The sequence below is a fragment of the Protopterus annectens genome, chromosome 2.part1 (genome assembly GCF_019279795.1).
Source record: "Protopterus annectens isolate FY-2018-M chromosome 2.part1, PAN1.0, whole genome shotgun sequence".
Lineage (NCBI taxonomy): Eukaryota > Metazoa > Chordata > Ceratodontiformes > Protopteridae > Protopterus > Protopterus annectens.
The window spans coordinates 626947701-626960924 of NC_056729.1; positions in this window are offsets into that span (position 1 = coordinate 626947701).

Genomic DNA, 13224 nt, shown 5'->3' on the forward strand with positions numbered 1-13224 from the left:
CATTTTAATATTGCTCTTCCAAACATAGACAGTTGGTATACTGGTTTTGTATTAGCTTGCATTTTCTTATGGGTATGAAGTCTGCATCTCAACCATCTGTCATTGATGTTTTCACATCAACCTTGTATTGTTCTGCCAATAATTTGCCAGGCAAATGCAATATTATGACAAACAGGACAGACATATGAGGCATACTTATGGATATTCTAATAAACCCTGACATTAGTGGGGTATGGATGGTGCCCACTGACTTGTTGTGAGTACTGACACAGTTATGTGGCAGCCTTTGTATCCTGGCCCTAGACTGATTTGTCACAACCTGCTGTCCTAGTATGCACCATCTAGGTTACTCAGAGCTGTGTACTGTCTATATCTGTGCCCCCTGTCCATCCATTGTCTGTCTTTCCTGCAGTAACAAATATTGACTTCTGGACAGCCTGTAGAACACCCACCATAGGTGTAGCTGACATGCAAAATAGTATGAACAGCCAGTCTCTAACCATGGACCCTGTCACTCACAGTGACATACGTAGCCCAGTGAGCCACAACAGCCACCAATCAGTGCTGTCTACTTCCTGACACCATTACCACACACATACATAGCACATTGACCTCTGTATATTGTGTAAATGGAACATGTTAGCAAGTTGACTGGTACAGCCCTGGGAATGTGTGGCCTCCTGCTACTACCTTACAAACATAACTCTTACTGCAGTTTTATGGGAACACGGGGTATGTGGGTAAGGGACCATACTTCTCAACTGTACAGATTTTCACAGAATGTCCAGATGTTTGCCTCACATTTTGGGTCTATTTCTCATAACATTGTGGTTGTCTGGAAAATTACTGTCAAATTATTAAAGACTGAAGTTAGAAAGTAATAACAGACATTTGAATTTCAGACTCCTTACCCTTCAGAGAATTCATGCTACTGCATAACCTGTTGAACTTTCACCTTTCTATGTTTATAAGAGCAATATTTAACAATTCTCCATGTTCTTGGCCTTTGGCCTACACTTCTTTATGACTTTGTACAGATTTCTTGCTCTAAGAGGTTGAGAGGTAAGTATGGGACTCCACCGTTGACATCGATGCATCTGTCCTATGACCCTGCTGTTTGTATGTCCCTCACATAGTGCAGTGGAATTTGGTGGCTTGGGGCTTACTGCATATTCTGGGGTAGCCAGTATTTGGTAGAGAGTTCTTGTTGTCCCACATTGCTGTCTGTTGTCTGCAGCTATCCTGGTAGCCCACTCCATTCTGTAGCATACATACAGCAATACCATACATATGCTACCACAGTCTACTAAACCATTCATTTTTTATTAAGAAGAGTGACTTACCTTGTGCCTGCAGCAGTTGAGAGGACACTGCTTCAGGGCTGACTCTGTTGGATGCACGCAGTACACAGCCTATACATGGTAAGATATAGGTAGTGTGATGTGGCTGGCATCCTTTTACAGTGTGTATGTGAGTCGTAGTGGGTCCCTAAGTGGTCTGTGTATGTGCTATGTATTGCCTCTTTGCCAAGGCCAGGGTGTACTGGGCATGCCTACATCTGCCTATAGGGACAAGACAATGGGTGCCTCCTCCAAGTCCCCCTGTGCCTGTGGGAACCTTGGCAATGGTGGGGGGCTGTGTCTCCCTACCCTGTGATGTTTTTGCCAGAGCTGTTTCCACAGGATCATATTGTGTGGCATGGCAGATACTATGAACATGTCTGCACATGTTGCTAAAGACTACTGCAGAGCTCCACCAGATATGTCAAGGAAGCAGAACCATGACTTAAGCAGCCCAAACACATGGTCTATGATATTCCTAGTTTGTGTGTGCATCTCATTAGGGTGTTCTTCAGTTGGTGCATGTGCATTCCTGATAGGTGTCATCACCCACGGTTCCAGTGCGTAACCAGCATCTCCCACTAGATCGCCGTACAGGATGTCCCCCCCCTGGCACATGCCTGGTACAGCTGTGATGTGTGCCAAATGTGGGAGTCATGATAATTGCCAGGCACACACTTGATAATAATGTCCTGGGCATTGCACATGACCTGGCAGTTGATGGAGAGATCCCCCTTGTTGTTGATGTAGAGTCTACCCTCCTCACGGAGTGGTGCTTTAATTTGCACAAGAGTGCAACCTATGGCACCCAGTACCTCTGAGTAGTGCACTACACAGTAGAAGAGATGCATATTGCTGGTCCTCTCCTCAGGGGTGTTGGGAAATAAATGTGCTCATTGGCATTTGTTAGCATGACATCCAGGAGTTGGTGGAGTACCCTGGATGTGGATGCCTGTGAGATCCCCATGATGTCCCCAGTAGGTCTTTGGAAAGTACCTGTAGCTAGTATTCTTAAGGCTGCACATAACTTTGTTTCCACTGGGATGGTTCCCCTGTGTTGACTCTGGGTCTGAGGCAAGGGCTGCAGAGCTCTGTGAGTTCCTGTAGTATGTCCCTGTCTACCCTGCAGCGCTCTACTATCTCCAGCTCATGTAGCCCCTGAAAAGTTATCCTGGGCCTGAACACACTTCTCCTCCTCAGTCTGGGCCTGTTGTAAGCATCATCATCATCACTGACCTCAGCCTGTAGCACATACAGATGTAGCGACACAGCCCCTATCATTTTGTCAGTTAAAATTCCCAAGTGTGTACTCCAATGGTGCAGAGTATGTGGGAAAAATCAGATTGAAGGGTGTATGCATACTTTTGCCAATATGGCGGTCGAGCAATCCACATACGTGCACGTCTGATGTGCGAGAGCGCTGTAGCACTAGTGCTGCACGTCCCCAGCCCCCGTATGCAAATCACCCCATTTGCAGGTGAAAACCATGCAAATGACGTAAATTTGCCATCCAGGAAGCAGGAATCAGGGTGTGCAGGACTAGCGTAATGTGCAGAAATGTACTCGGTAAGTAACAGATTACGGCACTGCAAACTGCAAAACAGGGCTATGACAGCTTCAAATAAAGGCTGCATAGCATTGAGGAAGCATGCCAATGATGAAGTAGAAGGCCATTGGCATTGCAAACAATGCCAAATTTACAAAATACAACTTTTATGATATGTCCGCTGATCACATTCGTTGAAGCATAGGGCAGTGGCACGCAAATGGGACAGGTGGGGAAATAAGAAAATAAACCTAAAAACAACAGTCTAACTAAAATCAGTATTCTGCCATGCAAGTCAATGGCAGGCAAAAGACAACCTGGCCAGTGAGTAATGGTTGCTAAGGGAGGAGGCACAGTGTGACACATGTAACTATGCATTAGCAGGCAATTCTATGCAAATGAGGGGAAGGATAGTGAATTCCGGTTTTCCCCAGCATGTGAGGCAGGTCCAAACAGTGTATGAGTATGGAGAGCAGAGTGCAAAACTAGAAGGTAAACGACATCATGTGTGGGAGTGTCAGGCATACTGTCAGCGGATTGGAGCCATGTGGCTTGGGGTTGCATCCAGCTTAGCACAGCAAAGCCAGGAGGTGAGTCTAAACCTGCTCAGCATGTGCAACACAGTGTAAGCGGGTGTGCGCACTGTGCAACGGGATCTACAGGAAGATAAAGGAAGTGAACCCAGGAAATGGTAGCAGTGTGCACATTGCAGTACACCAATTGCACGGCATGCCCCCGGGATGAATCAGAAGAGCAATGGTAAGGAAAAGCAGTAGTAGGAAGTTAATCAAGGGGTACTAGGTTCGCTGCCAGGTGAAACGGATCGGAACCAGCCAATTACACAGGCAGCAGACCAGCCCAGCCCAGAATGCCACCATAAACTATGCAAATACCTACCCCTCTGGTTTTTCCCATACCCTACACCACCAGTGTAAACAAGCGGGGAACTTTTAACACTCACAACAGCAAAATGTTAGGGGCTGCAATAGCTATCATACAACTTGTGGAAGAGACTGAGGGTGGCAAGGATGGAAATGCTGCCGACCAACCCACAGTGAGGAGATGGAGAAGAGTGTACAGACCCAGGGTGACCTAACAAGGGCTACATGAGCTGGAGATAGTGGAGCGCTATAAGGTGGACAGGGACCTCCTACAGCAGATTGTTGAGCTGTGACTGCCACACCTGACACACAGAACAAACAGAGGGGAATCCATCCCAGTGGAAACTAAGGTATGTGTAAGCCTAAGAATACAACTACAGGTACCTTCCAAAGGCCAACTGAGGATATGATGGGGATCTCACAGGCATCAGCATCCAGGGTACTCCACCAGTTCCTGGATGCCATGGCAGCACATGTTGGTGAGAACGTATATTTCCCCCTCAACTGTGAGGCGTTGGCCAGCAGTATGCATCTCTTCCACTGAATAGCGGAATACCCTGAGGTAGTGGGTGCAATAGACTGTACTCACATATGCATCAAAGCACCACCCGATGAGCAGGGTAGGGTTTCCATCAACCGCAAGGCAGCAGACCAGCCCAGCCCAGAATGCCACCATAAACTATGCAAATACCTACCCCTCTGGTTTTTCCCATACCCTACACCACCAGTGTAAACAAGCGGGGAACTTTTAACACTCACAACAGCAAAATGTTAGGGGCTGCAATAGCTATCATACAACTTGTGGAAGAGACTGAGGGTGGCAAGGATGGAAATGCTGCCGACCAACCCACAGTGAGGAGATGGAGAAGAGTGTACAGACCCAGGGTGACCTAACAAGGGCTACATGAGCTGGAGATAGTGGAGCGCTATAAGGTGGACAGGGACCTCCTACAGCAGATTGTTGAGCTGTGACTGCCACACCTGACACACAGAACAAACAGAGGGGAATCCATCCCAGTGGAAACTAAGGTATGTGTAAGCCTAAGAATACAACTACAGGTACCTTCCAAAGGCCAACTGAGGATATGATGGGGATCTCACAGGCATCAGCATCCAGGGTACTCCACCAGTTCCTGGATGCCATGGCAGCACATGTTGGTGAGAACGTATATTTCCCCCTCAACTGTGAGGCGTTGGCCAGCAGTATGCATCTCTTCCACTGAATAGCGGAATACCCTGAGGTAGTGGGTGCAATAGACTGTACTCACATATGCATCAAAGCACCACCCGATGAGCAGGGTAGGGTTTCCATCAACCGCAAGGACTTCCCCTCCATCAACTGCCAGGTCATGTGTGATGCCCAGGGCATAATACTGAATGTGTGTGCTGGCTGCCCTGGAAGTTATTATGATTCCCACATCTGGCATCTGACGCAGCTCTACCAGAAATTTGCCAATGGGGACATCCCATATGGTCACCTAGTGGGGGATGCTGGATATGCACTTGAGCTGTGGCTGATGACACCCATCAGAAATGCACACACACCTGAACAAGAACTCCATAATGAGGCACACGCATAAACAAGAATCATAATAGAGCATGTGTCTGAGTTGCTCAATTCATGGTTCCAGTGTTTGGACACATCCGGTGGAGCCTTGCAGTACTCACCAACTACATGTACCCAAATCGTCCTTGTATTTGCCATGCCACACAATATGATCCTGCGGAAATAGCTGCAGCAGGAGCAGCAAGGGGCAGGGCCATATAGCCCCCCACCAATGCCAAGGCCTGCACAGGCACAGAGTAACTCGGAGGAGGAACAACCTGAGCCTGCCCCAGTAGGCAGAAGGAGGAGTGCCCAGTATGCCCTGGTCCTGGCAAAGAGGCAATGCATAGCACATACACTGATACAGGAGGGACCCAGGGAATAGCACCTCTCTCTGACTCTCACATACAGTAAAAGGGATGCCGCACATTACACTACCTGTGCCTAACCATGCGTAGGCAGTGTACTACGTGCATCCAACATAGGCATCCCTGCAGCACCGCCCACAATACTGGGATACCCACATATATATAAGTGACTCACATGCCCAGCAACAGTTACAGCCAGCAGGACAGGTGTAGACAAACAAAAACAAATGCCATACTATGGCCTCTGATTGAGGGGTATGGCAGACCCCCACCCAGGCCTACATGGACAGACTACAGCAGGCCAGGTAGTGGGATGTCAGTTGTGACAGATAGGAATTCAGAAACCAATGTGAATGCAATCAAAAGATAGAAACGGAAGTACACTGGTATGGCATAGCCAGCATGATGGGTAAGACCACTGACAGAATCAGACTACAGGACATACCAGTACAGTCCTATCAAATGTGTACAACTGTCAGGTGTGCCCTCCCACCTCACATAGAAATACAGTAACAGTCAGGTGCATCCCCCCACTCCTGTGTAGAAACATAGAAATAGTCAGGCGTACCCCCCGCTATGCAGACATGTTGCAACAGTCAATGCCAAATGATCAGTGGATACCCTACAGACACAGCATGCTGTCTGTCGGTGTACAACACAAAGGTCAGCTGTGCTGTACAAACCACCCGACATGCTCCACACATGCATAACAGACGGCCTTACTAGGTATGCTCACACAGAGTAATGAAGGCGATGTCAGTCAACATACTGAAAGGTCATACTGGGCATGCTCACACACTTTAACACATGAAGGCCATGTATGCAAACACCAGTGGACCAGACATATCCAGTGATTGCAATGGTTACTGTAGACATGTCAGTATGCACCACTCATTCCTTGCACACACAGTGGATATGAATACAGACATATATGTAAGGGCAACACACCATAATATGGCAAAGGTAGATGGATATAGATGTGTGAAAGAGGGTGACCATGACAAGGAGCCATCCAAGCCTGTCCTACCAAGTACACAGCCAAAGGGCCCCAAACACATCAGTTGCAGATGTCACACACTGCAGCTACTAGCTACCAGTACCTGTCAGCACCACAGACTATGTGGTCCACATGCCAGCTGTGCATCATGGCTGTACAAGGACATAGTCAGCTAGTTGCCCTAGACATGCACCTGGGACATATGACCCCATGTGTGGCCACCTGTGGTGTGTCACCCCTACATGAATGGTGTATGGGCCATGCATACACTGGCCACCCCATAGCGGTACCTTGACAAGCCTGCTGAGGTTATCCAATGTATAATACACATTTGGGAGACTTGTAGGCCAGTAATCTCTGTGGCAGGTCCCATAACTGTGTACTGCTGTAGTGTGATAGACTAGTTAGGTAGGAGTTCTAACCCCAGCCATGGCAACTGTGTGTGTGAGCATGTGTCAGTGTTCATGTGTGTGTCGATCTCTCACTGACTGTGTAAAGAACAATGCGTTTAGGTTACTCACACCCCTTACATTTTACATACCCAACTTTGGCAAGGCTGCTGATGTCGCCCACATAGAAATACTCCCCTGGGAGAGCTGTAGCCGAGTATTCTCCATAGCACATGCTGTAACTGCGTACTGCTGTAGTGTGATAATGTAGTTAGGTAGGAGGTTGAACCCCAGATGTGGCAACTGTGGGTGTGTGAGTCTGTGTGTGTGTCTGTCACTGACTGTGTAGAGAGCAATGCTTTTTAGGCCACTCACACCCCTTAAAAGTCCAATACCCTCCTTTGGCAAGTCTGCTGATGTCACGCAACTTGAAATACACCTTTGGGATGATCGTAGTTGAGTAATCTCTGTAGCACATCCCGTAACATCGTATGGCCATAGTGTGATTAAGGAGTTAGTTGGGAGTTCTAGCCCCCGACCTGCCGACTGTGTGTGTATGCATGCATGTCTGACTGTATAGAGAGCAATGCTTTTAGGTAACTCACACCCTGTACATTTCACATACCCACCTTTGGCAAGGCTGTTGATGTCACCCGCCTAGTAATACTCCCCTGGGAGAGCTGTAGCCTAGTAATCTCCATAATGTGATAATGTAGTTAGTTAGGAGGTTGAACCCCAGATGTGGCAACTGTGCATGTGTGAGTCTGTTTGTCTGTGTGTCTGTCTGTCACTGACTGTGTAGCGAGCAATGCTTTTTAGGCCACTCATACCTCTTACAAGTCAAATACCCTCCTTTGGCAAGTCTGCTGATGTCACTCAACTTGAAATATACCTCTGGGACGATCGTAGCAGAGTAATCTCTGTAGCACGTCCTGTAACATCGTATGGCCATAGTGTTATTAAGGAGTTAGTTCGGAGTTATAGCTCCCGACCTGCCAACTGTGTGTGTATGCATGCATGTCCGAATGTGTAGAGAGCAATGCTTTTAGGTAACTCACACCGCGTACATTCCACATACCCACCTTTGGCAAGGCTGCTGATGTCACCCACCTAGTAATACTCCCCTGGGAGAGCTGTAGCCCAGTAATCTCCATAGTGCATGCTGTAACTGCGTACTGCTGTAGTGTGAATTTGACGTGTGGTTGGGTTCCATCCGCACACATGGCAGTTCTGGATGTATTGGGTGTGTCACTGTCTGTGTAGGGAGCAATGCATTCTAGTCTAGTCTCTCACAGTCATTTCAAAGCCCTACTTTGGCAATCCTGCTGACGTCTGTCAGTGTGAAATACACTTATGGGTAAGGACTACCCCAGTAATATCCATGGTGCTTACTAGAACTGCGTAGTGCTGTAGTGTCATACACTAGTTAGGTAGGGGTTCTACTCCCAAACCTGACAGGTGTGTGTGTGTGTGTGTGTGTGTGTGTGTGTGTGTGTGTGTGTGTGTGTGTGTGTGTGTGTGTGTGTTTGTTTGTAACCTGTATCCTGTGTACAGGTGGTTGTGACTGTGTGACACCTATGGTCAATGTGGAGTGGGTTTTGCATTTTCCTATATGGTGGCCATACTAAATATCACAATGTCCACTGTACAGGGATAACACGTGATATGGCTGAGAGGCCAGGGGTGCAGAGCAATACTCAGACATGTGACATTAAGGCCAGGCAATCACAGTTAGCAACCCCAGTATTTCCCAGAGCACACTCTCACCCCTTGTGCCATATGCACACATGCCTAGGTAACAGCCAACATGTGGTAGTACACTGCACATTGGCCACCGATATTAACTATGTGATAGTGGTGGGCCAAAGAGGGCATGACACCAAGTCCATCTGTCCAATATGCACATATGTGCAGAGAGTGCACCTCCCCCATGTTCTCCAATGGAGAGCTGCACCACCTGTGGTGCCATCACATGTGACCCACAACGGACATAACATGCCTGACAACATGCCTGTATGGACAGATGCCACTGACACCAAGAAATGCTGATAGCATGCACACCATGTAGGTGCAGGGTAAAGCTGCTGGCCATTACCAGCCCCTGCCACAGGTGGGCAGGACTGGCACATATGATGATAAGCTCTGTTCACAACATGGGCCGGACACCCAAGGTACAGTTCCAAATGTCAATGTACATGCATGTGGGAGGTGTGCACATCCCAGATGCAGTCCATGTCATGAACGAAGGAACACAGACATGGCAAGTGATGCACAGCAATGCCCACACATAGTAGTCACCCAGGTGACCGGATGGGGGATGCAATACCCATCTGTGTGGACAATTGCAGACACTACAACCCTGAGCTACAATGCAGACCATTGGCATGTGGCCTGATGCCAAGGTACACCCATTGCCTAGCCGTGGATAGCCATCTGCCGCAGTCGAACACCACACACCTGTGCAAACATGAACACATGCATGTCAGTACTGGCACCCTGTGTGTGTATTTGTGTGTGTGTTGCATGCTGCAGATGTTCACATACACACTCCCTACAATCCCCATGGGCATACTGCAGCATGCTGTCTGATGTTAGACACCTTCCCATACCCTTCTTCCGTACAGCCCCTGTATGGCCTGTGTGGTGTATGAGATACCTGCAGAGTGATGTGATGTGGCAATTCCACAACTGATGAGTTGTACATCTGGCCCTGCCACATCTGTCAATGTGTGTGTGTCCTTGTGAGAGTGCGGCTGTGTTGACGCTGGCAACTGTTCATGCCGACAGGCACGTGTATGTCACCTACTGTACAGCTACTGTATCCCTGTTGCAGATGTCACTCCCCATCGCATATATGTTCTGAGTGCTCCACAACAGGTAACCCATGTGGCACATCCAATAATCACAGCAGACTGTGCTAGCACTACATAGTCATCAGGGGGTTTGATACCTTGTGCTGTTAGGTGTGTGACACAACCATGTCTCAGTTTTACCCTTCCACTCCTCCCTGACATGTATTAGCCTCTGTCTATGTCCCCCACCCCTTCTCAGATGGACACGGAGACTTACACCTGCCTTGCATAGACAGCAGCATGTGTAATGTAGGTAATGCTCAAGATCAGCTGATGGCCTCTGCATGAATTGCAGCCCTCCCCTAGCTGATTGCATGTGAAACAGCTATGGTAACATCCCCATTGCCAGTTGTATGGAAACACACTTTAATACCCAGGAACATCATGGTGATGTTTGCCCTTGTCACCCACTGTGAGCAGGAACTAGAGCTGGTGTGTGCCAAACAGCATCCCAGATGGATTATGGTGTACCTCTAACAACATACATTGTGGAAACAGTGCATCAAACGGGAGGTGGATGTGCCTGTCCTGACTACAGCCTGTAGGTACTGCTATACCACATTTGGAATGATGTTGCTTTCACAGTGTTTGTGTGGATATGGCTGATGTACATGTCTCAATACCTGCCATGTCAGTTCCATGTTGATGGGGAATCACCATCTGCAGGGTCATCTGCAGCCTGGCCAGTGTTGTGTCCATGGCTGCATGTGCCACCCACGGAGCATCTAGCTGTCGACTGCTGGAGGTAGTGTGAGAATTGCAGTCAGTAGATGGAGAAAGCTGTGGTAGTCACAGACGTCATATTCCTCAAAGGACGTATGTTGCAACAACCCTGTAACAACAGTAAATGTATGTGGTCATCACAGCAGCATGTCAATATTGGTCCTGTGTATGTGCTACCAGCCACACCTCTGTCAACCTTTGTACATATGTCATGCATGAAGTGGTGCATATGTACTGTACACCATACTTTGTGGTATCATATCAGATAACAAGCCATGTATATATCTGAGTGCTACATATGTTATGTACAGTAGGGGTTACATTACATTACATTACCTGCACATTCTGAGGATGTTCGTACAGTACTGAGGTCTGTGTACCTATGGTGAATGTCGACAGTGTGTGTAATGTTGATATGTACCTTAGTCTGTGTACAGACTGTGGTAGATGACATTGTTCTATTTCCTCTACTTGCAGATGTTACATGCTGCCCCACTGTATGGTACTGTAGTGGCATACATGTTTGTAGGGCCATATATACTCATGTTCCATACCACAGATACACACTAGACCAAACTGTGTAGCAGGCCAGTATATGTAGGGAAGTCTGTGAGAGACAAATATGAGGATGGTGTTGAACACATAGTCCATATACTGTCATACCATGCTAGCTAACCATATGTGGCTGTGGCTGTGTTCACAGTGGTTGTGGATATGCACTGTCACACAGGTGTATCCTACCCTGTGCAGTGACATGCCTGTGGAGCCTACTGTATATGCAGGTACATAAGCATTCCCCCTTGGGAGGTGTAGGCCAGTGTTGAGCCAGTCTGCCAGCAGCCTGCACAGTGCATTGTGACATGCCTATCAGCTGAGTGCAGCTACCCAGTGGGATGTCATGCGCAGATACTAGCCAGATGTCCTGCTGCCGGGCCTCCCCTAACCGTCATGAATGTCAGATAGGGCAGTGGGATGCAGTGCGGATGTATGTCAATGCCTATTGTGTAGTATGTGGTCATGGCACCCCAGTACCAGTGGTCATACCATTACAGGCCAGGCAGGGGTGTGTGAATGCATGACCTATGGTGGATATTATATACCTGTCGTCATGTGTTGTACCCATCTACATGGCCATCCACATCCATAATGTGAGGCATGGTTATGTCACTAAGTGTAGCACTAAGAGTGTATGTGTATACCTCTGGAATGTACAGACTGTGTCAGACCTCCACATATACTGGCCAATATCTCTGCTGCAGTACACAGCGGCATTACATGCTAGCAGCAGTACTGTACACTGAAGTCCTTTGAATGTTGTTCAGTAACCAATGGCACACATGTTATGAGCAGATGTGACCTGCCACACACACCATGTCTGTGAAGACAATCCCAATGACAGTAGCAATAACCTACTAGTATTCCTGCTAGAGATACCTGACATCCCATGCAACTATGACATTGGGAACATATTGGCTGGGGTGGCCTACACTTCATGTCCAGGAACTATGGTGGGAATATATGTACATTTACATATATAGATAGCCAGATATATGAATACACATGTGTACTACACCCATTTAACACTGTCATGGCAACCACCCACTACTGATCCCCACATCATGTGTGCATGGTCCCGTTACATCTCCCGTGTGATGGGCATCTGTCCCGTGTATGGGCAGCAGTGCTACCGACAGCATGTAGCAATACCCCATACAGGATAAGTGGCACACTCAGGGCAGCCACATATTCATGGGGAGATCAGGACGTACAGACAGACTGTGAGTGGAGTTGTGTTATGCATTGTACAGTACTGGTGTTACAAGATGAGGATGTACATAATAGTTTGCCATGGAATGCAGTCCATCTGCATAGCAAACAACTGTAGGCCTTCCCTCATGCTGGCCGGAGCTGTGCCTATCATGTCATGTCTGTCCACCACACAGGTTTTGTGTCAGATGATACATTGGCAGTTTGTGTGTTGCATGTTACCAGTACATGGCTACATCCATGGCTGTCCATACTAGCAATTCCCTGAATAAGGGTCTGTTACAGACTATCCTGTAACACCTGCACCTTGCATAGTGAATGGCAATAGTTGTCCACATATGTGCCTGTATTCCAGCCTCTGTCCATCACCTACATACCAAGCTGTGCACATATGTCATGCTGTTGGTGGTTGATCCATAGTAGGCTGGTAGTATAACACACTGCCATATCTGCCATCAGTCCACTGCCGTTGTAAATACCACACATATGGTGGGTCTGGGGTCATATATGTGTGGGCGTCACCTACACATTACATGTGTGCCCTCATGCACTGCCGAGCCCAGTGTATGTAACAGTGGTATATGGCGCTGTATAATTGAGTCCAGGGGGGAGCACCAGAAAAGACCTAGGCTGCTACAAAATGTTGGGTTATCAGGGCTGAGCTGCCTTAAGGTATCTGGATACACAGTACCACATACTTCATCTATATACACATTACTGTCATGGATCTGGGTACTGCAGGACTACTGCCCCCTGCCATACAAACTGTTCTGTGTGTTGGTGTGCACGTGATGGCATCAGTTATGCCAAGTTAT